The sequence below is a fragment of the Perna viridis genome, chromosome 6 (assembly GCF_037379345.1).
Source record: "Perna viridis isolate PV_CMFRI_1.1 ecotype Kerala chromosome 6, ASM3737934v1, whole genome shotgun sequence".
NCBI classification, from domain to species: domain Eukaryota; kingdom Metazoa; phylum Mollusca; class Bivalvia; order Mytilida; family Mytilidae; genus Perna; species Perna viridis.
The window spans coordinates 29,893,401-29,919,622 of NC_142450.1; the positions used below are offsets into that span (position 1 = coordinate 29,893,401).

At 32.3% G+C, this 26,222-nt stretch overlaps 2 long non-coding RNA genes across 24 annotated transcripts in view; one reads left to right on the plus strand and one right to left on the minus strand.

Moving 5' to 3' along the window:
- LOC148614477 (uncharacterized) overlaps window positions 1–26,218 on the plus strand; it is a 39,153-nt gene extending 12,935 nt beyond the window's left edge. For 21 of the 23 annotated variants that reach the window (XR_015923674.1, XR_015923670.1, XR_015923679.1 and 18 more), the window contains 4 exons: window positions 574–660; window positions 2,328–2,406; window positions 16,753–16,869; window positions 17,535–26,218. This is a non-coding gene — a long non-coding RNA (uncharacterized LOC148614477). Of the gene's footprint in view, window positions 1–573; window positions 661–2,327; window positions 2,407–15,597; window positions 15,711–16,752; window positions 16,870–17,534 lie in introns of all 23 variants that reach the window. The other 2 variants (XR_015923680.1, XR_015923683.1) reach the window with 2 other exon arrangements.
- The window catches only part of LOC148614478 (uncharacterized), a 35,109-nt gene continuing 34,111 nt past the window's right edge, over window positions 25,225–26,222 (minus strand). The window contains exon 4 of the long non-coding RNA XR_015923690.1: window positions 25,225–25,354. This is a non-coding gene — a long non-coding RNA (uncharacterized LOC148614478). The remainder of the gene's footprint in view (window positions 25,355–26,222) is intronic.

Sequence of the window (26,222 nt, forward strand, 5' to 3'; positions counted from 1 at the left end):
GAGTGACGGAATAGGTCTCATAAGAGTGACGGAATAGGTCAGCAAGAAAAGGAGCATAATTTGTTCCCATTGGAATGCCGACTGTTTGTTGAAAAACACGTCCACCACACTGGACAAATATGTTGTCGATTAAAAATTCCAGCATTTTGTAAACATCTTCCTCTGTATACATTATTTTATAAAAGTTATCCGACATTCCTTATTTGTATTTCAAGATAGCATATGACGGGTAGTAAATAAATTATTGTTTAGTGCTTTTGAAAAAAAAATGTTGCATTCACACTATACCTTTTTGGAAGAAACTGATATAAAAACATGTACTTGCTCTAAATGTGCAGAATCAAGGTGTTGTTATCAACAAAAAGTACTTTGTCACTGCATATTTATCTTACCTTTCAGTCATTTCGGGTTAATCATTGTTTCTTTTTACTCTATGTCATTCTTAGCTACATATTAAACATAAACTCATCTTGTTAACACAGTGCTAAACCTTATACCGGAATGATTATGAATTTCGCTTTCAATAAATTCTGGAATAGAATGGCATTATATAGATATCGCATTTTTTTTCAGGATTTTGGCGGAAGAAATCCTCAAATTATACTTTTTTGAGTTGAATTATGGTTTCATAAGGTTGAGTAACTGCTAGTATAAAACATTGTAAGTATCAGATTAATACACATTCAGTGAGCTCTTCTGTAATCAATTGAAATACGGTTTCTACTGTTTAAATGCATAGAAAGAGTAATCAACTGAACCAGGATTCCAGCGGAAATCAAAAGAATGTTATCGATTACAATTAAAACTGTGAGCATTGACCAGGTGTACTGGTAGGGTGGGCATCCTCTGCTTTTCTAGAAACACCAACTTGGTTGCTCATAAAAAGTCAAGTCCGAGGTCGACGAAAAAAAAGAAAAAATAGACGTTCAACAAATAGGTTATTATGGTGCAGATAACACAGTAACTATCCACGAGTACCTGATGACGACCATGTACTTTGTTGTGATGACTTCAATCTGGAAGCATCAGTAACCATGTTTCCAAAAGTCTAACTGTAAGAATTATAGAGTGATACAAAAAGTCTGTGTAGGAACGGCAAGCTCTGACTTATGATTTGTGATTTGTGAACTTTATACGCAAATACTGAAGAAATGTTGCAAAGAAAGTTTGAAATTGAAAAGAAAGTTGACAATACGGAAAGAAAAGTCATCGCGTTTGTCGTATTCTTTGTCAATAGTTTCCTTTACCATCGATTTGTACGTGTAAGTCAAGATATAAGGCCGAATCAACAGTGTCGGTAGTATTCTTTATCTCAGGTTCTTATGGGAAGATGCGATGTATAAACTAGGACTGTTTAATGACAATAAATCACCTTTTTAACGGAAACAAGAGCATCTGATAAAACTATGTTATGTTCTTCGTCGGTCAACTATTATCTTTCCTTTTTGACTAGTTTGAGAAAATCTTTTGTCGTCCCTTTTATGGTCATTGGACTGTTGGAAATATTAGATACTAATAGCACGTCACATGTGACTGTTTGATGCACAGTGTGTAAGTTTGTTTACCATGTATATTGATGATTAATTGTGTGTGGTTATAGGTGGTCTGATCCCATCAAATATTTAGAGGGAACTTCTGATAAGTTATCAACTGCTAATCTCACTGTTAATCTCGAAGTTTGAAAATCAACAGTTGACTACTTAATGCATACTATAGGTCAAGGATTAATCAAGGGAACCAAGGTTATAGCGGTAATCAAAATAATGTAATGCAGGGACAAAAACCCGACATGGAAAACAGACATACACAACAAAGAACATAAAGTAACTAAAATCATACATACAAAGTAAAGTAACAAAAGCAAATGAGCAACTCGGACTCCACTAAAAACTGGGAGCATGGACCAGGTGCACCGGTAGGGTAAGCGTCCTCTGCTTTTCTAGAAACACCTGCCTACTTGTTCATAAAAAGCCAAGTCCGGGACAAACGAGGAAAGGAAAACTATGACCCGTTGAATAAATCAGTTTTCATGGTGCAGATGTCAAGAACACGTCTAACCCTTATTGCTAAAGTTGAAGCAATTGTTCAGTTCGTTACTCCAACGCAAATAATGAGGTATATGGTCATGTTTGATTTCTATAGAAATTTGTTTTCTAATTTTGCTACTGCCGTTGAACATTTAACACAACTTCTTAGTTTTAGTGAGAATCCCATCTTTCGGTCGAATGGCAAATGCCAGATAACTGTTGAAAATATAAAATCACTGTTGACTAGTTTTCCGGTCTTAATATCTCCAGATTAAGAAAATGTTTTCATACTTTTTGTAGACGCAAGCGACGTTTATGTTGGAGCTGTCCTGTGCAAGGAGAGGCCAGATCTTCTAAACCAACCAATTCCATATTTTAGGTAGAAATTAATATTGAAAAAGAATGTTTTACAATATTATAAGCTTTATAGCATTTTGATTTGTATTTAGGGGGTGTTAGAATGCTATATATGTTTATTACATTCAAGGTGAATATGTTTTAGCTACTATTATACTTGTTTGATTATTATTGCTAAATACAAAAATAGTAATATTGTAAATATATTATTTTAATAAATGATTTTTTCTAGACTTTATAACCAAACAAGTACTGTTTTTCGCGACTCTTTAATGATGCATTACAATGATGTAAATTGGTCCAGAACTTTCGTAGTATTTTTAGAACATTTTTGACTTTGTACTTAAATGCTGGATTTCTTACACTCAAATTAATTTAATCGACTCATCAGTGTTTTTTTTTTTTTTTTTTTTTTTTTTTTTTGGGGGGGGGTGGTATTTTATAAAAGTGCTTTAATTCTTTAAATACTAGACTTATATACATACATTTGTACCTTGAATTAAGTGTTGAATAGTACATTGGACTCGATGGATATTAACATTTTCAATGAAATTTTTAATCATGGAATTTGTAACGTTTTATTTAAATGATTGAAATCGTAATTTTTCGCTTGTTGACTGAACTTTTTGACATTTACTAAAAAACTAACTATGTGGTATTCCATTGATATAATCAGAAATCAATGGGTTAGAATTTAACATTTAACACCCTGCCTGTAAAAAACATCACATAAAAACAAACTTGCTGAAGTATTTGATGACATTTCATTTGTTATTCTAATCACAACATGTCTACACTATAATTTAAGGAATGAATAACTGGTCTCTGTAAATATAACCTTAATGTAATTACTGATGACAGATGACTGAACGCTCCCCAACAGACCATATTTTGGTTAGATACTTGAAATTATTTTTTTGCACATAGCAAAGCTCATCTGCACTATAAGTGTTACAATTTTGAATGAGACCCACCTTTGAAATTTTTAAACATGCATGTGTGCCAGATTTTGTTAAGATAGCTGCTTGCCTTAATGTTGATGTTGTTTTTATAAAACAGCAACATTATACTGGCTGTTCTTTATAGCTGGAAGTCCTGAGAATAGAGATTTAATATATGCTATAAAAATATATTATTGGGCCAAGTACCAGTGAATGAAGCTCCCTAAACCTAAAAGACCGTTTGCATTTTTAGGGTGTTTTGTGAGGTTAACTTTCTTTCAAAGTTTAACTCATATCCGTTCCCTATAAAAGACGACCACACTGATAGTATTGGTATTGCACATTTTGTCAGTGCATTCGATCTGCTAAAAAGCTATGTACAAGTGCCATTGACAAAGACAGCTTGTGAGATATCAGACGGCTTGTTTTAGTATAAAATCATGCAATTTAATATAACAAAACGCACCACTAACATTAAGAGAATTATTAATGATGTTTTGAAGGATCTTAATACATGTATCTTTGTATAAGGTAGTACAAGCATACGAACTGTGCTACGATCAATCGAACCATCCGTGTTACTTTTTATTAACCCAACATCAGGGACAAAACAGAGGTGATATTAAGCTTGTTTATATTTACATTTTCAATATATCATATCTGCCTTGATTTTGATTTTACTTTAACTATAAAAATAAATGTTTTGTTTCAATGTGAAAGTGGTTGTTAGACGAAACGGTTCAAATCATTGACATCAAACAATATTGTAAAACTTTTGAACAATATGCGATATTTCGTATACTTCTCACCAGATTACTGAATTACATTTCGCACACGGAAATTATACCATTTTTCATGAATCGTACAGTCAACCTTACATGTTAAGTTGACTCTTAAATGAATAAATTTTTAAATATAGGCAAAAATATATATTAACAATAATCAGTCCTGCCTTTCTTTATTTTATGACTGTTATGACTTTTTATTGTCTGATAATTTCAATCCTGCCTTTTATTTTAAATTTGATCGTAGCAACATCCTGCAATGAATATTAAATTGTAGTTTTCTTGAGTGTACAATACAAAGTTTTGTACAAGACCCTGCGTAACCCGCTTCTTGTTAACACACATAGTATTTGTTTTCACATTTTGAAACACCATTTGCATATACATGTCGTTATGCCTGTTTTGTTTAAATCTTCGGCCGACCAAGATTGCAAGTATACTTGCAAAGTATGATGTCCTTGTTGAATTATAAAACTTACACTGCAATCGGCCCTCGTGTGCGTTTCAAGAGTCAATAACAGTTAACCTTTTTACGAAATGATTTTTTCTGTAACTTGTGTACTAGACCAAATATTGAACTGATTTTCATGTCTAAGCAATAGATAAGAAGTTTTGATTAACAGTCTCAAGTAAAGCAAGCAATTGAATGAATGACAAATTTTGAACTCAAACGTATTGGTAGTAACGAGATAGTAAAATTCTACCTACAACTATGAATTACGACACACCAGTCAACTATTATTTAGGGTTGTAGTAAATCAAACACATACGTTCATTGTTGAACTGAAATGCAAAGCTTAAATGTTGATTGACAGCCATTTCCTTCCAAAAATAAAAAATAACGAGGCTTGCAATGATATGAAATCACTCATCATTCATATCAAGGTCGAATTGTAAACTAGTAAAACACCTAGTACGTTACAAAAGAGGGTATCTGGTAATAAGCACTATGGGGAGTGAAGTTTATTTTGCCTTGCACTGTGATATTAATGTTACAAGTTTCAATTCAGACCAATATTAGATTAAACTTGTTCAGAATTCAAAAGAGCGTTTCATATAACTGAATAAAATGTATGTTTTAGTCATCATTTTATTGATTTAGTTAATATTTATAATATTTTTATTGACCCCTTATGGGATAAGTAAAGAAACAAATACAATATAAATAGAAACACTATATCATATTAAGCTATTGAAACATAGAAATGAAATAAAAAATGATTAAATACGTATGCACTTAACCAATGTGGACCTCATTTTCACACTTCTAAAGACTGCTTCATTAAATCTACAACAATGGGTAATTCACCCATATCTTAATTTAGAATAAGAATAGGTTTATCAAAAGAGTCAAGTTGGCGAAAATCTGGGAATTTATCTGACGAAACTTTTTTTTTAATTTGCCCTTAACCCCTCATTTATTTTGCAATTGAAAACTCATTTAAAACTTTGCATATTTGTCAACTTCTCTTTTAACGGTGTATATTTTTATATCTACCATGTTCCAGTTCCAAGTTATGATCACTAACGCGGAACATTGTTAGCATCTTTATACTATTAAATGTTTACTTTTAAATAATCTGACATTGGAGTATTTTGTTAGCAACATACCTTTGTTCAAGAGGCATAATTGTATGAAGTCTAAAGTGGTGCCCGAATGATGGAATGGTGTACCCTAGGCATGCCACATGCTGGAGTCGTCAGGCAATAATACGGAAAATCTGGCCACAAACAATAGTGGTGCAACGTGTTTGAAAAAATGCCTTGTTCCTCGCATGTTAAAGAACCCTTCTATGGTATTCTATCGGAGTAGGAACTATTGCGCTCCGCCACAGGAGGATGAATTGCCCAACCCTACCCTCCTCTCCCTATTTCCAGAGGCTATCAAACTTTGCCGACTCTATCATCCTTGTGTCCCGTCCCATTCTTCATTTCATGTTCATCGCCTGGATATACCTAAAATGTCGCTGCTCAGTAGTTAGACTCCAACATTAAATCTATCAATCAATCAATCAATCTTAAGATAGCTATACTTCATGAAGTACCGTTTACCTATCATACATGCTCTTCACACTCGATTTGTACCGTGCTCTTACCATGAAAGTGCGCTTTTTACCCAAAACATCACAGCTGTTGTAAACCGTACAATTAACATGACCATAATAACGTGCATTCTTATGACATATGTTGAAAACCTTTTTCTTTACAATGAAATACATATACCACATGAAAAAAAAAACAACATAATACCACTGAAAACAAACATGCTTTTTTGATCAGAGGCGGTTTGTATCCGCAACATTCAATGCTACTTGAAAAAAAATTGCCTATCCAAAACATACATTTTCATCATAACTGCTACAGATAGTACTTCTGAAATGTTCATAGTACTTTCCTGCCCAAGTAATATTCGTTCATCGCATCTTATTGGAAACCTACTATAAAAATGGCCATTTCACGTGAAATAGCATTTCCTACCCAAAATTATAAATGGTAATTGATAATGACGGTATATGGCAACATTATGTGCAAATACGTTTTCCTACCAAATAAATGAATGCTCATCACATCTGATTGAATGTACTCTGAATTTGGCCAATCTACTTACGAACGTCGCTTTTCTACCTAAATTATACATGCTCACCATATTTGATACTTTAAATATGACCTTCCTACATCAGATCCGATTCAAACGCTACTCTTAAAATGGTCACTCTATTTGGAAAGCAATTCCATACCCTTAATGTGCATGATTATTGTATATGGTACTGTTAACATGGCCTTACGTTTAAAATAACAGTTTCATACGCATAATTATTCCTGCTCATGAACTTTTATACGAATATTACTTTAAACATGTTAATTTCACTTAAACAAAAACTATCCGACCCAAAACATATATGCTCATCAAGTTTGATGCAGACTATACTCTTGATGTAGCGACACTAATTGACAAAGCAACTTTCTACCCCCTAATGTACATGCTTATCACATCTGTCGCGTATTGTACTCTTTACACGTCCTTATTATATAGCATGTTTACACAAACAATCACCTGATTTTAACCGTACTTTTAGCATGATCATACTACTTGAAGCGGCACTTTCCTACACAAAGCATCCTTGCTTATTACATCTGATTCAAAACCTACTCTTAACATGGCCAAACAACTTTAAATAGCACGTTCCTTGGTGAGATAAAGTTTTTGTACACATGATAATTGCATCAGATTAAAACTTTAATCTAAATATTTCAATAGCACTTTTAAACTCAAAACATGCATAATTATTAAATCTGACGTAAAGTGAACTATATTCCTGACATGATAACACTCTTTGAAACAGCGCTTTCTAACTCAGAATCATTCATGTTTATCAAACTGATTTGAACTCTTCTCTTATCATAGCTTTACCGTAAACTAGCACTTTTCAACCCAAAACATAAGGCTCATACCGTATTATTAACATAACAATAGCACGTTCCTACTCAAACATCCATCCTGATTTCATCTTATGTGGGCTGTACTTTAAATATGGCCATACTACTTGACAGAGTTCTTTCTTACCAAAATCATAATATCACATCACATCTGATGATGACCGATCGCTCAACACATCCATACTACTGAAAACTCATTTCTTTCCATATCATCACATCATATTCTAATCGCATTCTTAGCATAGTCATTCTCCTTCAAATATTAATTTAATCCAATTCAACATGTTTATTATATACTCTATACATAGCTATACTACTTGTAGTAGTACTTCCCTACCCAAATTATTCATGCTCGTAAAATCTAATTCGAACATCCACTTAACACGACCTAACAATTCAAAAAAGAAAGTTATAACCCTGTTTAAAGCTGTTTATTCGATCCGATCTGATTTAACATGACCATATCACTTGAAATAAACTCTTATTGATAACATTGTCATACTATGTGAAATAGCACTTTCCCACCGAAAACATCACATCTGATGTGGACAGTACACACCATATGGCCAAATCACTTGAGATAGAACTTAACTACCAAACACATATGTGATTCTCGCATCAGTTGCCGACTTCTCTCTCAATATAGCCAAAGAACTAGGAATGGCACTTTCCTACCCCAAAATATTCATAGTCATTACATTTTCTCCGACTTCTACTGCTGACATGGACATGTAGCTAAAAATAGTACTTTCCTACTAAATTCATACATATTCATACATGTTCTTATATCTGATTTGTATCGTCCTCTTGATATAGCGAACCATACCTTATGTACTCTAAACCTTGAGTGGCAACGTAAGAACGGGTTTTCATACAAAAAGTGTACTTGTTGATTCCATCTTTTTCGTATGTGCTCAAAATATATCGGTACTATTTGAACTAGCGCTTTCCTACCCAAAACATTTACACTCACCACATCAAATTTGTACCGTATTTTTAGCATAGCCATAATACCTATCATAGCATTTTCCTACTCAAAATATACATGTTCATCTTATTTGACGCGGACTGTACTATAACTATTGCCATACTACTGCAAAGTGCAATTCCTAACCAAAATCATACATATCCATCATATGTTATTCAAACCCTACTATTAATGTAGCCATACCACTTGAAAAAGCACTTTCCTACCAAAATCAAACATGCCCATTACATCTGATTGTACTGTACACTTAACATGACCATACTACTTGAAATGGCACGTACGAAGTCATCACATGTAATACGGAGTGATGGCATAAATTGGCTTACTACTGAGACTAGTAATTTCTACTAAAAAGAAACTATCTGATGTGAATTGAACTCTTCATATGGACATACTACTTGCAGTATCACTTTCCAAATCAAACATATACCCTCTTCACATCTGAAATAGACTGTACTCTGAACATAGCCATACTACTTGAAACAGCATTTTCATCACAAAATTGTACATGCCCATCACAAAAGACGCCAGCAGCACTCCTGATTCATAGAGCCAAACTACTTCAAACAGCACTTTCCAACATAAATATATATGTTCATTATATTTGATACATTTGTACCTAAATCATACATGCTCATCATATCTATTTCGAACCCTATTGATAACATTGTCATACTATGTGAAATAGCACTTTCCCACCGAAAACATCACATCTGATGTGGACAGTACACATCATATGGCCAAATCACTTGAGATAGAACTTAACTACCAAACACATATGTGATTCTCGCATCAGTTGCCGACTTCTCTCTCAATATAGCCAACGAACTAGGAATAGCACTTTCCTACCCCAAAATATTCATAGTCATTACATTTTCTCCGACTTCTACTGCTGACATGGGCATGTAGCTAAAAATAGTACTTTCCTACTAAATTCATACATATTCATACATGTTCTTATATCTGATTTGTATCGTCCTCTTGATATAGCGAACCATACCTAATGTACTCTAAACCTTGAGTGGCAACGTAAGAACGGGTTTTCATACAAAAAGTGTACTTGTTGATTCCATCTTTTTCGTATGTGCTCAAAATATATCGGTACTATTTGAACTAGCGCTTTCCTACCCAAAGCATGTACACCCACCACATCAAATTTGTACCGTATTTTTAGCATAGCCATAATACCTATCATAGCATTTTCCTACTCAAAATATACATGTTCATCTTATTTGACGCGGACTATACTATAACTATTGCCATACTACTTCAAAGTGCAATTCCTAACCAAAATCATACATATCCATCATATGTTATTCAAACCCTACTATTAATATAGCCATACCACTTGAAAAAGCACTTTCCTACCAAAATCAAACATGCTCATTACATCTGATTGTACTGTACACTTAACATGACCATACTACTTGAAATGGCAAGTACGAAGTCATCACATATAATACGGAGTGATGGCATAAATTGGCTTACTACTGAGACTAGTAGTTTCTACTAAAAAGAAACTATCTGATGTGAATTGAACTCTTCATATGGACATACTACTTGCAGTATCACTTTCCAAATCAAACATATACCCTCTTCACATCTGAAATAGACTGTACTCTGAACATAGCCATACTACTTGAAACAGCATTTTCATCACAAAATTGTACATGCCCATCACAAAAGACGCCAGCAGCACTCCTAATATATATAGCCAAACTTCTTCAAACAGCACTTTCCAACATAAATATATATGCTCATTATATTTGATACATTTGTACCTAAATCATACATGCTCATCATATCTATTTCGAACCCTATTGATAACATTGTCATACTATGTGAAATAGCACTTTCCCACCGAAAAAATCACATCTGATGTGGACAGTACACACCATATGGCCAAATCACTTGAGATAGCACTTAACTACCAAACACATATGTGATTCTCGCATCAGTTGCCGACTTCTCTCTCAATATAGCCAAAGAACTTGAAATAGCCCTTTCCTACCCCAAAATATTCATAGTCATTACATTTTCTCTGACTTCTACTGCTGACATGGGCAGGTAGCTAAAATAGTACTTTCCTACTAAATTCATACATATTTATACATGTTCTTATATCTGATTTGTATCGTCCTCTTGATATAGCGAACCATACCTAATGTACTCTAAACCTTGAGTGGCAACGTAAGAACGGGTTTTCATACAAAAAGTGTACTTGTTGATTCCATCTTTTTCGTATGTGCTCAAAATATATCGGTACTATTTGAACTAGCGCTTTCCTACCCAAAACATTTACACTCACCACATCAAATTTGTACCGTATTTTTAGCATAGCCATAATACCTATCATAGCATTTTCCTACTCAAAATATACATGTTCATCTTATTTGACGCGGACTATACTATAACTATTGCCATACTACTTCAAAGTGCAATTCCTAACCAAAATCATACATATCCATCATATGTTATTCAAACCCTACTATTAATGTAGCCATACCACTTGAAAAAGCACTTTCCTACCAAAATCAAACATGCCCATTACATCTGATTGTACTGTACACTTAACATGACCATACTACTTGAAATGGCAAGTACGAAGTCATCACATATAATACGGAGTGATGGCATAAATTGGCTTACTACTGAGACTAGTAGTTTCTACTAAAAAGAAACTATCTGATGTGAATTGAACTCTTCATATGGACATACTACTTGCAGTATCACTTTCCAAATCAAACATATACCCTCTTCACATCTGAAATAGACTGTACTCTGAACATAGCCATACTACTTGAAACAGCATTTTCATCACAAAATTGTACATGCCCATCACAAAAGACGCCAGCAGCACTCCTAATATATATAGCCAAACTTCTTCAAACAGCACTTTCCAACATAAATATATATGCTCATTATATTTGATACATTTGTACCTAAATCATACATGTTCATCATATCTATTTCGAACCCTATTTATAACATTTTCATACTGTGTGAAATAGCACTTTCCCACCGAAAAAATCACATCTGATGTGGACAGTACACACCATATGGCCAAATCACTTGAGATAGCACTTAACTACCAAACACATATGTGATTCTCGCATCAGTTGCCGACTTCTCTCTCAATATAGCCAAAGAACTTGAAATAGCCCTTTCCTACCCCAAAATATTCATAGTCATTACATTTTCTCTGACTTCTACTGCTGACATGGGCAGGTAGCTAAAATAGTACTTTCCTACTAAATTCATACATATTCATACATGTTCTTATATCTGATTTGTATCGTCCTCTTGATATAGCGAACCATACCTTATGTACTCTAAACCTTGAGTGGCAACGTAAGAACGGGTTTTCATACAAAAAGTGTACTTGTTGATTCCATCTTTTTCGTATGTGCTCAAAATATATCGGTACTATTTGAACTAGCGCTTTCCTACCCAAAACATTTACACTCACCACATCAAATTTGTACCGTATTTTTAGCATAGCCATAATACCTATCATAGCATTTTCCTACTCAAAATATACATGTTCATCTTATTTGACGCGGACTGTACTATAACTATTGCCATACTACTTCAAAGTGCAATTCCTAACCAAAATCATACATATCCATCATATGTTATTCAAACCCTACTATTAATATAGCCATACCACTTGAAAAAGCACTTTCCTACCAAAATCAAACATGCTCATTACATCTGATTGTACTGTACACTTAACATGACCATACTACTTGAAATGGCACGTACGAAGTCATCACATATAATACGGAATGTTGGCATAATTTGGCTTACTACTGAGACTAGTAATTTCTTCTGAAAAGAAACCATCTGATGTGAATTGTACTCTTCATATGGCCGTACTATTTGCAGTATCACTTTCCAAATCAAACATATACCCTCTTCACATCTGATATAGACTGTACTCTGAACATAGCGATACTACTTGAAACAGCCTTTTCATCACAAAATTGTACATGCCCATCACAAAAGACGCCAGCAGCACTCCTATTATATATATATGCCCATTATATTTGATACATTTGTACCTAAATCATACATGCTCATCACATCTATTTCGAACACTATTGATAACATTGTCATACTATGTGAAATAGCACTTTCCCACCGAAAACATCACATCTAATGTGTACAGTTTCCTTTACCTAGCTGGGGAGGGGACATTTTGTATACTGGTACATCCATAGATAGTATTCATGACATAATATTTTACAGTGAACAATATTTAATTCTTTTTTTTTTCTCTAGGGCGTTTTGCTCTCTCTGAGGTGTGTTGACTACTCAAATATTGTGTTATTGTATTAATTTGAAATGTACATTATGCTTATGTACTTAATCTTTTTCAATGTAGAAAACTGGGATAGGGAATGGTGTGATGTGTAATAAAAATGTTGAGGTATAGAACTTTGCAAGAGATCTTAAATGGATAAAATTGTGGCCTTTCAATCTATCAATTCAAACATTAATTGATACTCATCTCACTTTGTTTTAAACATATAAAAAGAGATTTGATATAAACATCCATATGTTACCAAAAAGATAAAAATGGACCAACAGTGTTGCTTCTTATTGACTTTAAGATCACATTATGATTTACTTTAATGATAATAGCTGTAAGGCTAATCATATTTGCATAATTAAGAGCGTCCTGATTATATTGCTAGCTGCCTTGAGAACGTCGAACGATTTCTGTTAAAGCGCTTTTAAGTGGCTTTTTGACCAATTAAATTTTATTTGTTAAATCATTTTATACAGTACCTTATGATGGACAATTAATTTTGATTCACCTTTACCTAGAATGATAGGAAAGTTTTGATATAATCATAATAAAAGCAAGGAAATATCCGATATTTACGAGTGCATTTATGCACTCTTGATTTGTTGATTGTTCACAATAATAATTCTAAATGTTGGAAATAGACTATAAATATGGGCTGGATTATTTTGGTTTTGCAACTGGCACACCTCGTGAGCTGACGAGACTTTATTGATGTTATTTTTATAAACTATAATGTAGAAAATGGATTTAGAATGTTATGAATCTGAATTAGATAACCCTGTATGCACCAACTTTAAATCCTTTGAATTTCAAACGGTTCAGTACAATGTCAACGAAATATCGCATCTGTCGGAAGAAAAGTGTTGACAACTTTGTTTGCCACAGAGGGCAGGTATCGTCCAAAAGAAAACTATTTTCAAATTATTCAAACAGACATTAAACCGTACGTACGTAATTGACAATCGAATGGATGATTGAATTATGTGGAGAAGAAGAATCAACGGATAATGTAGCACTTCTAGCAGTGAATTATATTGATAGGTACATGTCATTGATAGATATTGATCGGACACAACTGCAACTTTTGGGGGCTGTTGGATTACTTGTTGCATCAAAACTAGGGAAAACAGATCCAATAAAACCACAAAAACTTATTTCATGTGCAGGAAATTATTTCACCCTGAAAGACATGTATGCAATGGAATCATCAGTTTTGAGAACACTGAACTGGGGATTGTTATCCGTTACACCTACTGATTTTCTGACATTTTTTGAATTTAATGACAATTGCAGTTAATTTGCGAGACAAGACATGCTCAAAAATTCATTTACGTATGCAATTTACTGAAATGGGATTTATTATGCACAAACCATCAGTGATAGCCGCAGCAAGTGTTGCAGAAGCAATTAATGGGCTTAAGAAAAAATTCTATTCCGTTGACGAATTGTTGTAGACTTTACGTGACGTAGGGGGTATAGATGGTGATTGCTTGTAATTATGCCAGGAGCAAATTAAACGTATATTATCAATTAATTTACAGGAATAACATTCGACTTGCCATCAAAATTCTATGAAAAGCTCTAATTTCCTGAGCTACACTTCGAAATCGATGGTAAAGGAAAATTATTGACCAAACTTTACCACAAATGTGATTACTTTTCATTCAGAATTGTCAACTTTCCTTTCATCTGTGGCAACATCCCTTCGGCTCCTGCGTATGGAGTGTTCATATCACAACTCATACGCTATGCCAGAGCTTGCCGAAACTACGCAGACTTTTTGTATCGCCCTAAAAGTCTGACAAATAGGCTTCTGGAACAGGGTTATATTGCTACAAGATTGAAGTCATCACTACAGAAGTTTTATGGTCGTCATCATGAACTCGTGGATTGTTATGATGTATCCATCAGCACCATGAAAACTGAGTTATTCAACGGGTCATGGTTTGCCTTTCCTCGTTTGTCTACCCCAGACTTGACTTTTTATGAGCAACTCGGTGGGTGTTTCTAGACAAGCAGGGGCCGCTTACCCTATCGGTGCACCTGGTCCATGCTCCCATGTCTCCTATTCGTCGGAATATCCCAAAACTTGAGTTTTATCACATTAATTCTCTAAAATCTTCGTTTAGGAGAAAAAAATCTGCACATCCGGTCCTTAGACGTTGCCAATATCGCGTTTACATGGTTGATTGTATGGCAAAAATAATGACCGGTAAAAATATTTAGTTTGTATTTTTTTTCTCCAAAATGCATGTCTCCCTCCTAACAAGTTGGGGAGTAATTGTAGGTATTAGGCATTTCAATAAAAAAAGGAGGCGTCATTAATATATAATTAATGTACAGAAAAGAAGACATTTGAAATATTTAGTGTATCTCAATTTAACCATTTAATTGATGATACAAACTTGAATGAAAATAATGTGCGTCAGTTAAAACAAAATCTCCTATATAATTGAGTTAGTCGAAGTTTGGGTTTTCAAATACTTGATACATAAAGTAGAAAATACATAATTCTAAATATTTGCTTTCAATCGTGTGACTCGAACATCCACGTTAATTGATAAAAACAAATCTATTCATGGATAGGATACACAAGGATGTGGTTCATATTTTGTAAAATGTCCTTAGATTTTTTTGAACAAGCGTACAAACAAGACGGGGTTTAGATTGTTAAGCGCCTTTTATCTATCTGACCCATGTAAATAAATATGCCATAAAACGACTATGAAGAACAAAACTATTTCAGAGTTGTAGGCGTAACTATTTAATTCTATAATGAAGTGACATGTCACCACATGGATAAAATCTCATAGACATGAAAGATTGCGGTCTGCATTATATCACGCCTTGTGAATAGAGGTAAAATGTTTTTAAACAAATGTTTGTTCACAATTATTGAATGACGTCGTTTTGTCATTAATTGCATCGCAAATCCAATGAGATAAAATTTGTTTTTGCTGTCTTACTACATTAGTTATATCGATAAAATGCCCTCTATATCTAGCGAAAAATGCCATATTTCAAAGTGACTTTTTAAGATGAACATTTACGCATTTCAGACTGAAATATGTCATAACTGTATGGTCGTCAAAAATAGATTCACAATAGAAAGAATAAATTGTTTCGTACGAGTATGTAAAATCGAAGGATGTATGAGTTACAAATCACCTTATTTTCGATCGAAAAAAAAACTGTCAATAAGGGTTGATAATAATTGATTAAAACTTAATATATGAATAATATTTCAGTCAAATTATTATTGCCATTACATGAGTTCGGACATTTAATTAAATGAATTACATATATTTTGCAATTGTAATTAATCGAATTACAATTTAAATTTAACGTCATGAATGCCAAGTATAAGTAAAAAAAAATCTCCTGTACATTGAACCAAACATAAAGACCTTTTAACAATGTACATCGCACAAAAAAAAAATGATTGATTACTTGTACAATTAAAGCACTATCTGTGTATTACAATTCTAACATCGTTGCTGAATTAATTAATCAATTCAATCACTATTGAATGTTATCATTTTTCGAAACGGTCACTGAGGTGCTTTATTCAGCCTAAATTTATATTTTTGTCTTATTTTGAAAATCATTTGTAAATAGAAACACTTACTCAGCACGAAAATCACTGTCTGTTTTTTTTTTTTAAATCAAATTTCATATAAGTAAATTTTTGAAAGAGAATTTAGAAAAACGAAATCAGATCAAAATTTTCAAAAAGTTCATCTTGGGGGCCGATGCCTAAATGACCCATTTTAGGTTAGAATTTGATTTTGAAAAATATAAATTTTTTCAACAAAAATCCCTGTCTTGTGTTGTTGAATACAAATTATGAAATTTATATTATATATTTGTCTTCCATAAACAGAATTCTTTTTGTTTGCAGAGTCGAGGAAAATGACACTGTTTATTTGGAACATTTGTTGAAAAAAAAAAGAATTGAAAATGAAGAAACTGAAGCAACTGGGATAGCTATCTACTTCATTTTATGCTAAAAAAACAGGTAAATTGAAGTACAATGTTGAATAGATAGGACAAATGGCTAATAGAAACTTATATTTATATCCTAAAAAAAAAGAAGAATACTTATTGTTTTATATAAAGGCCTGATTTAAAATATACTGTAAAATTATGTTTCTAGCACATTTCTAGGAAAGGTTTCCCTAAAGTCCTGAGCGAAATCTAGAGAATATTTGCATAATGGCGTTGCTTTCTAATATTCACTAAAACATAAGTTCTTGTATACCCTAATAGGGCTGCTTTTTTCTATATAGCATTTCTTCTTATCAAACAATCAATAATGTACTTTAGCATCGTCAGATCATAATTCGAATTTCACATTACATACAAATGTCAGTTAATGTAAACAGGGATATTATAAATGTCTCTACGAAGCGTGATATCTTTTTCACGACACATTCTACATTACATGTCCTGACAATTATGTATTCACAAAACTCAGATTCGTCAAAATGAATATCAATCCATTTTTTTTCTGGTACAATTTAAAACCATTAAAATACATACACGCAATTTTAAATATTCTGATTTTGTCCCCAATGCACAGGTTTGAGAGATATGGATTTCATATATATATATGTGTATATCGTCAAAGATCAATTGTGAATAAGTGTGACACTGTTTGTTTCATATTTTATTTTATGTTAGGATGCACGATGATCATAGGATTTGTTTGTGTGCCGTCCTCTCAATGACTGGAAAATGTCCTTCCCGATCTTTAATATAATGGATTAAACGACAAAGATAGTTGTATCGTATAGACAGATAATGATAGAAATTCTCCATTTACATTATTCCACAAGACAGCAGAAAATTGGCACACATTGCACCAGTTGTGAACAACACACGGATTTTGCCTAGGTATAAACGAAAGTTTTCTGTTCAATGATCATATTGATTATTTGAGATATACATTTGGTTTTGTTTGTTACCAATTTAATTCTGATCACAAAGAATACTTCAGTTTTGGAAAAAAACAATAATGAACTCTGCAGATTAAAGTATTCAGAAGACATTTTTTCTAATCAACAAAGTAAAAAGATTTTTTTTCATAATGTTGTAAAGAAATCATTGAACATTTTGAACATAATGTAAGTTACCTCTTACCTAGATAGCTGGGAAGGGAAATGCTTCGATATGATTATAATATTGACATTGAAATGTTCAACATCCTAATCTTAATAGCGGGATGCATTTATTAATTAATACCTAATTGTGGGTTCAAAATAGTTTTTTTATAAGCCATCAAGAAGGCTTTGTTTGTTAACTTACTTCATATTGTTTTATTAGAGACATTACTGTTCAATGATATTGAAGTTTGCTTTAAATAATAAGGGTTAGTTTGTTTATTGAACAAAGGTTAAAGTGTATACCTTTTTTCACTAAACCTACATAGCCATTTTTTAATTAAGGTATGCATTGCTTTTAAGTATAACTTCTTTTCTGACGGTGGAATCATAGCTAAAATATAGTCAAGCACTGACTCTTCCGACATGAAATAGCATGAAATGCCTACTATAGCAAAAAAATCGTCTAATTTGCGACACACATTATTCTTAATACAATCGAACATATATTGGAATGAAGGAAGGCTCAAATTATTGGCATATACAATATTTTCCTCCCGTCGAAACAGCATTTTAATAAACTTAGATTTGGACCACAATTCTTCAAATATCTTGCAGGTGGATGATAATTCAATTTAACTGTCTTCAGAGAGGTGTTTTCTTGTATACTCCATTGATGAAGTGCTGTATTCTCTAGTCCAAAATCAATATATTCGTTGATGCCGAAATCCTGTACACCTTGTACATGTACAAAATGGCTGAGAGTAAGCTACATACCAGTTCTGAAATCTTGCAGCCCGAATATAAGCGTTTTCCATTTATGATAGCTTTTATCAATTTTTTCAATAATTAAAAATTCTGGAATCTTACATTTAATGTTTAATCGAACTTATTGAACATTTTGGACATATTGTAATTTTATAAGTTATCTCCTACATAGAAAGCTGGGAAGAGAAATAATTCGGTAGAAGCATATTATAGACATTAATATGTCCAAAATCATCGTCATAGCTGCGAGATGCATTTATGTAATTCAACCTCGTTGTGGTATCATAAAATCTTTTTTTTTTGGTCTTAATTGTACATTCAGCCACATCGATTTGTTATTTCAAATGTTGATAGAGTACAGAAAATTCTTCCCATTTTATTGTATATGAATGAATGGAGAATATGGATGGGGAGTGGATATTGTGCATATTGAACGGAAAAGAAGGAATACTTAAAAAAAAATGTATACCTTAATTATAAATGGCTATGTAGATTTAGCGAAAAAAAGTATAAAGAATGTAGAATACCAGCGTTTTTTATTGACAAATTTGATAGAAGCTATTATAATTAGAACATTTTTTTTTAAATAATAATAATCGAGCTACAGGATTTCACAATAGGTATGTAGCTTACCGTCAGCCATTTTGTAAATGTACAAAGTGTACAGAATTTCAGTAATTGTATGCGTACATTGGAAATCTATCGATTTGTGATTTCAAATATTGAAAGAATACAGAAAATTTCCCATTTAATGGCATATGGATGAATGGAGAATGCGGATTGGGGATGGGTATTTATATAGGGGGTGGAGAATTTGAATGGAAAGGAAGAGAAATTGAACGGGAAAGTATTCATTAATATGAAATTACAAATGATAATTTAAATGTTGAAAAATAAAATAACTGATAAGAAATATGCAATTGGGATTTCATGAGGGTGGGGGGTTTCTATGGGGGCGGGGGGTTTCTATGGGGGCGGGGTGGGTTTAAGGACAATTGGGAATGGGAAGATTGTAAATGGTGTAAATGACAAGTTTATACCATTCAAGAGCTGGATGGTCTTTGTTTGCTTAATGGCTCTTTTTTAGATTGAGTTAATATATCAATAACTACAAATATATTTCAAAGAGACGGGTAGGAGTATTTTGTTTTATTTTATTGCAAAGTTTGCAATCTGTGTTTTTAATACATTAATCTCAAACTAACATCAACTTTATCAAAGGAAATAAAGAACGATAACTCTTCATGTACCTTATCTCAAAATGGAAATAAAAATCTTAGGTTGGCTGTGTAATCTGTAACTGATTCTTAATAGACCAGTTCCAATTTCAACACAAATCTAGCTAGCTTAGTGAGTGATTTATAGAGCTCTCTTGGTAGAAATCTGTTTTACATTATACCAATTTGTCCTACTTAACTAATAATTGGAGTATCATATACTTTTACTTAAAAAAAACAAAAAGACTTTTAATTTTAAACTTGTTATAAAAACAAAAGTAAAGTGATTGCACTTAAAATTAAAATTGGCTAGGCAAATAAGTCTTGCTATAATAAACTATTAATATGTCTTGCATAGTTTACCAAGGTAACAAATCGAAACAGTACTGAGTAATAACAGCTGGCTGTTGAAATGAAGCCCATCTGCACAAAACTTCTCCTGTTGTGCCTCCTTTGTCTTAAAGCTTGAAAAGTGCCAAAATGCTCCATTTACTTGATAATTTGAAAACTTTTAAAATATAAGTTTATCGCTTGTCTACAACAATTAAATTGCAGAAAGAGTATTTGTACTTCTGAAAAGCTGGATCCTGTTTAATACTTGGAATATTGCCATATGGTTAACCTAATGCGTTAATAAGAAATTACTATCAGTAATCCCTTTTACAAGGTCATGAACCTACAGCTTACATAGAACATTAGAGCTAATCTGAGAAAAAAATCTATTTGTTTTGTTTTCCTTAAGGATATTCACTGCTGTGTTTAAAGATTATAAGGATTTTAGAGGGTTGTAAAATCTGTTAAGATCTTTTTATGCTAGAATGTAGAAAAAAAATGATGGGTCAGTGTGCTTCTTTTTGAAACATAAGCCTTGGAAAATTTCACATGATTTTCCATAGGTTTTGTCTTAAAAGGCTTTATACGCAGAAGAAATAACAAGAATTTCATAAAAAAAATGTCGAAATATTATGTTAAGATGTGTTTAATCAAATTATGAAAATAAAAGTGGGGATCACTAAGTAAAAAATATCACTAAGTAAAAAATATCAATGCAATGAAATGGGTAGAGGAGTACAACAATCTGACATAAAAATGACTGGACATGAGCAGTGAACATCTTTATAATGCTATGTCATGTCATATGATGTGTTAATTCATAATTTATTATTGTTTTCTTAGTATTATGATTCAATGTAGGTACTTATCTCCAAGTGCAATTGATTTTTATACACCGTATATTAATAAAAACAAATATTATTGAAGAATCCTTTATTGCTCTAACTTGCTTGTAACTTGTATTTTTTTTTACTCTTTAAGTTATACAACTTAACTTATAAAGAGTAATCAAGGGAACCAAGGTTATAGCGGTAATCAAAAGAACGTAATCCAGGGACAAAGACCAGACATGGAAAACAGACATACACAACAAAGAATATAAAGTAACTAAAATCATACATACAAAGTAACAAAAGTAAATGAGCAACTCGGAAGAAAATGATTATATTCTGTACCATAAAGACTTATAGTTCATACGTATTTTGTTATGGTCTTCTAACTTGTTATATTTAATATATTCTATTTTGTCAGGTTACTTATGTAAGAATATTTTGAGTGATTATCAACATTTGACTCTTGTAGTTCAATCCATCATATTTTTTAAGTTAGTAAGATTTATGTCATTAGATCTGGATGTTGGAAATATTGATAAATGGTATACATATTAGTTTTACTGGCTTTCATATACAACTTGGCACTCCTTACTGTGTTAAAATATCATATTATACCAAAGTGATTGAGATGAACATCATCAAAACATTAAAATCTGTTGATTGTCATAAACACTTTTGATACCTTGAGATCTGTATATTCTTGTTTTTCCTTTTGTATTTATCTGTATGTACATGTACTTAATTTACTCAAAATGAACATGCGTTGAAAGCTAAATGAATCTGCTATAATACGACATAAATTTTATTGTTACATTTATTCATTAATATATATTTATATGAAATCAAAATTGTTAACAAAAATTGCTTCCTTCTGTTTATGTTGACTTGCAAACGAAAAACTTGAATATCGTTTGATTTGGATTTCAACTTTTGTAAAGACTGCTGACATAATTGAATTGTACTATGCAGGAGACTTTCAGAAATGTTATTCTATACATGCAATGTCATGTTGACGTGTGCATTGACTATAGGTGTTGTCCCACTTGATATATTCAGCGGCACTACCGCGATCTCACCCGACGATGTATTGCCTGGTCAAAGGCCATGTGAGCTATTGCCATCAATTGGCGTCCGTCGCCGTCGTCCGTCGTCGTGGTCGTTAACAATTTTTTTAAAAAATCTTCTCCTTTCTCAGAAACTACTTAGCGGAATTATATGAAACTGCACAGATGTTCCTTTGGGCATCTTTCACAAAAGTTGTGTTTAGATTGTTGATCCGTCAAACAACATGGCCGCCGGTAATGAAAATAGAACATAGGGGTTAGACTATATATTGCATATATATTTTCATTTTAATCTGTCAAGCCATTTAGGAGTTATTGCACTTTTTTCGACGTTTTTTCTTTCATTTTTTTTAATGTTATTTCTTTAAAAAAATTTCTCTCTTACCCTACTTGATCGATTGGAATCAAACTTAGTATTGATGTTCCTTGGGGTATCTTGCACAAAAGTTCTGTTTAGATTTTTGATCCGTCAAAAAACTTTGTCACCGTTACTAAAAATAGAACAGGGGTCAAGCTGTAGTTTTTCAATATATCTCAAAACCCATTAGCCAAATTATAACCGGGTAAAACTGTTCAGCATGATGAGATCTACCTGTGGTCCTTTCGTTATTTTCATCTGTTAAGCCTTGTATTGATCCTTATGATCAGTTCCATCAAAGTCATCGTAGGCCAAAATTATTAGTAAACCTCGTGATAAATGTATTGCCATTGAAAGACAAAATTTAACCAGGAGAGAGATTCAAGCTCCTGGGAGCCTCTTGTTATGTTTGTCATAGAGCTTGAGGTCGACACATTGACATAAACTTCTTTTCTAGTGTTAGAAACATCAGTAGCTGTGGAGTGAACGCCATGTTGATTAGTCTGTGACACAACATTAATGTCCATTGCCTGGTTAGCGTACGATGGCACTGTAGCACCACAATCCGAAAATCCATCTGACTGACTTAATTATAAAATACAAATAGAGGCGAACATGCTTAGGATTCTTTAAGGGGGTTTATCTTAAATCCACTATAAGTAAAACTGCTTGATAGTAAAACTTGATATTGCTTTATCAGATAATATCTCAATAATTGTAAACTACAATTTCTAATATAATTGAAGATTTACAAATGCACGAAGCCGGACTTGTCGCCAAGTTCTGAGAAAGTTTGTGTTCTGTGATTCAGAATCATCTTTTTTTTCAAACCACAAAAAAGATGAAAGGAACAGTTTTTAATTCAATGCAATTGATGTATGTTCTTTTGTGAATTTTGTATTATTTTTTGTTTCTGTTTATGAATGTGCACAAAGCCAGACTTGTCACCAGGTTCTGAGAGATTTTGTACTTGATTTAGGACCATCTTTCTTCAAACCACAAACAAGATGAAATGAACAGTTAATAATTGAATACAATTGATATATGTCCCTTTATGAAATTTATGTTTGTGAATGTGCATGAAGCCTATCTTGTCTCCAAGTTCTGAGAAAGTTTATATCCAGAATTTGTTTGCCCTGGGTTGCGATTTCTAATAAAGTATTTAAGAGAAACCAGTGGAGTAATTTACATGTTAGTTGTTTTATATACATGTATTATATTTGATTTATAACAGAAAAAGTTTCTTTGATGGAATATTGGTTGATATGTATTTTCTTTTGAACATTTTGGATTGCTTTACAAAGAAATAAGTGTTGAAAGATGTTTTGAAATAATAAAAAAGGATATTTGGACTAAACAGAAATTTAATCGTTGTAGTCTTTGATTTACTGCTCAAAGTATATGATATTGGAAAAGTCATGAACTCCAAGAACTCTATATGTAATTATTGTAATATTGTTAATGATTGTGGATAAATGAATTTAATACGTTATTCAGTTTATGATGCAATAAATTGTATTTGATTTTATATAAGTATTGATAACATTACTAAAAGTATTTTTATATACAAAATATACATTCTGCCTACCTATTCTGATGCCATGATTATTATATGAACAGTTTTTTTTTTCTTCAGAAATTCTGAAATTAATGCATTTGTATACATTATTTCAATCACAATGTGTAAAAAAATGTAGAATTGTAATGTAAAATTAGCTGTGATGTAACTTTTTAGCCCGTGTACTACCATCACATACATTATAGTAACTGCTGTGCTTTACAGAACTTGCATTTTTCATTTATTTATTTATTTTTGTAATACATGAACTATTATGTGGTGAATATAATGTAAAGAATATTATAGTACTGTTAAAATTGGGATGTTCATTTATGATTGTTATTGTAAGCAGTACAGTTCAAGTGGAACATGTCATCTTAAGTCCATTCAAGTCTTTTGTAACTGTACATTTCTCCAATCATCTAATGAACACTGTGAAACTTGAGACCTGTTTTACCTAGACGCCATTGTTTCACCGCAATTAAGTTCTGAAACAGCAAATTTCTCTTATTGTCGAAGAAACTATTATGCAACAAGTAATTAGTCAAACGACGAGTAAATTGTCATGCTTTCAAGATGGAGTAATTCATAATTTAAACTAAAACAAGTTTTCCGTGAAAAAACTAAGTTCATTTTGGTTGTAGCGCTACTGCAACATTTTTTATGAAGTATTGTTACTGATGAAAATAAGAGTTTCATTACTTCTATCAACTTACTAGATATATGGAATTATACTGGTTTTATATTTGATTTGTTATCATAAACTCAGATGTTTTAATGATTTTGAATATTTACATTTTTTTTTCAAAAAGTTATAAAAAAAAATCCACAAAGATCATTTAGCTAATGATCCTACTTGCCATCTCCCTTTCATATAGAGAATAATATTCTAGTCTTATTATCTTCATATGTTTTACCAACTTTCCCATTATTTGACAGTTGACTCTTACAAGAAGAATGAAAATATTCAAATTGTTTTGTCTTTAAATAAATCTGTGATCAGTTTTGTTCTTTCCAACTGATGAATCGCAGCCTCTCTTTTCTTCGTCTTCTGTTTTACAGAAGTGTACATCTGCACAATAAAAAAGACGCGATCCTAATGTATATGTACTATTTTTTTTACAGTAAGACCAAATGACACTTTTATTTTGTGATATGTTATTTTTAGTCAAAGGGCTTTTCAGTAGCATCCAAATTACCATGTATTCTTAAATCTCATTCAGTGTCATAAAATACTGCACTTCATTTTGAAGGACTCAGTGTCAAGCTCCTGAAATTGGAAATAGGAAAATATAAATTGTTGGAAATGTTAACATCTGAAAATATCTTCCTGTATTTGCATTTATAAATAATAATCACTAGAATTATTGACACCCTGTCATTTTTAACAGATCTGTTGTACATGTACGATAACAATTGCAAATGAAGTTATAAGACTCCAGTTACTGTCACTTATACATGTGGCTCCAACCCAGTAATGTTTCATACTGATATTTGTTAAAACTCCACGTGGAACTGGGTAACTGTAGAATAATATTAACTGATAAGGGGTACCAAAGTCTTCCTTTAGTACTGGTAAAGTGTCCATAGTAATAGTTGTTAAAATAACCAAACGATCTGTATCATTCTTAGTTCAAGTATATCAGGATATCTTAAAAGCTAAATATAGACTTTTATATACAAAATAAATGAGTTACACAATTGTTCAATTTAAATTGTAGTATTATAATGATAATGTTTTATGTCTTAAACTCATATATATTTTGTTCCGTACGATTTCTGACGAAGCCTGACTTGTCTCGAAGTTCTAAGGATAGAACGACTATATTGTAAATCTTTTCTGCAGTCATGTTTAATAGCAGGTCTTATTTCCATAAGCAAATGTTAACTAGTCATGAAAGCATGTGAACATTTTCCTTATGTTGAGTTTATATGGAAATGTTATTTGAAAACCACTTCGGGAATGTAATAAGAGATTACATGTACATGTATTGAAGTATATGCTACTACATGTAATATGGTTTTTGAATTTGTTAACTGTTCACAATGTACTTTCGCCTTCTTCATAATATTCGCACTTCAGTTGATATGTGTATTTTGTTCTTAGAATAAAAAAAATGATCACTCTGATTTATTTA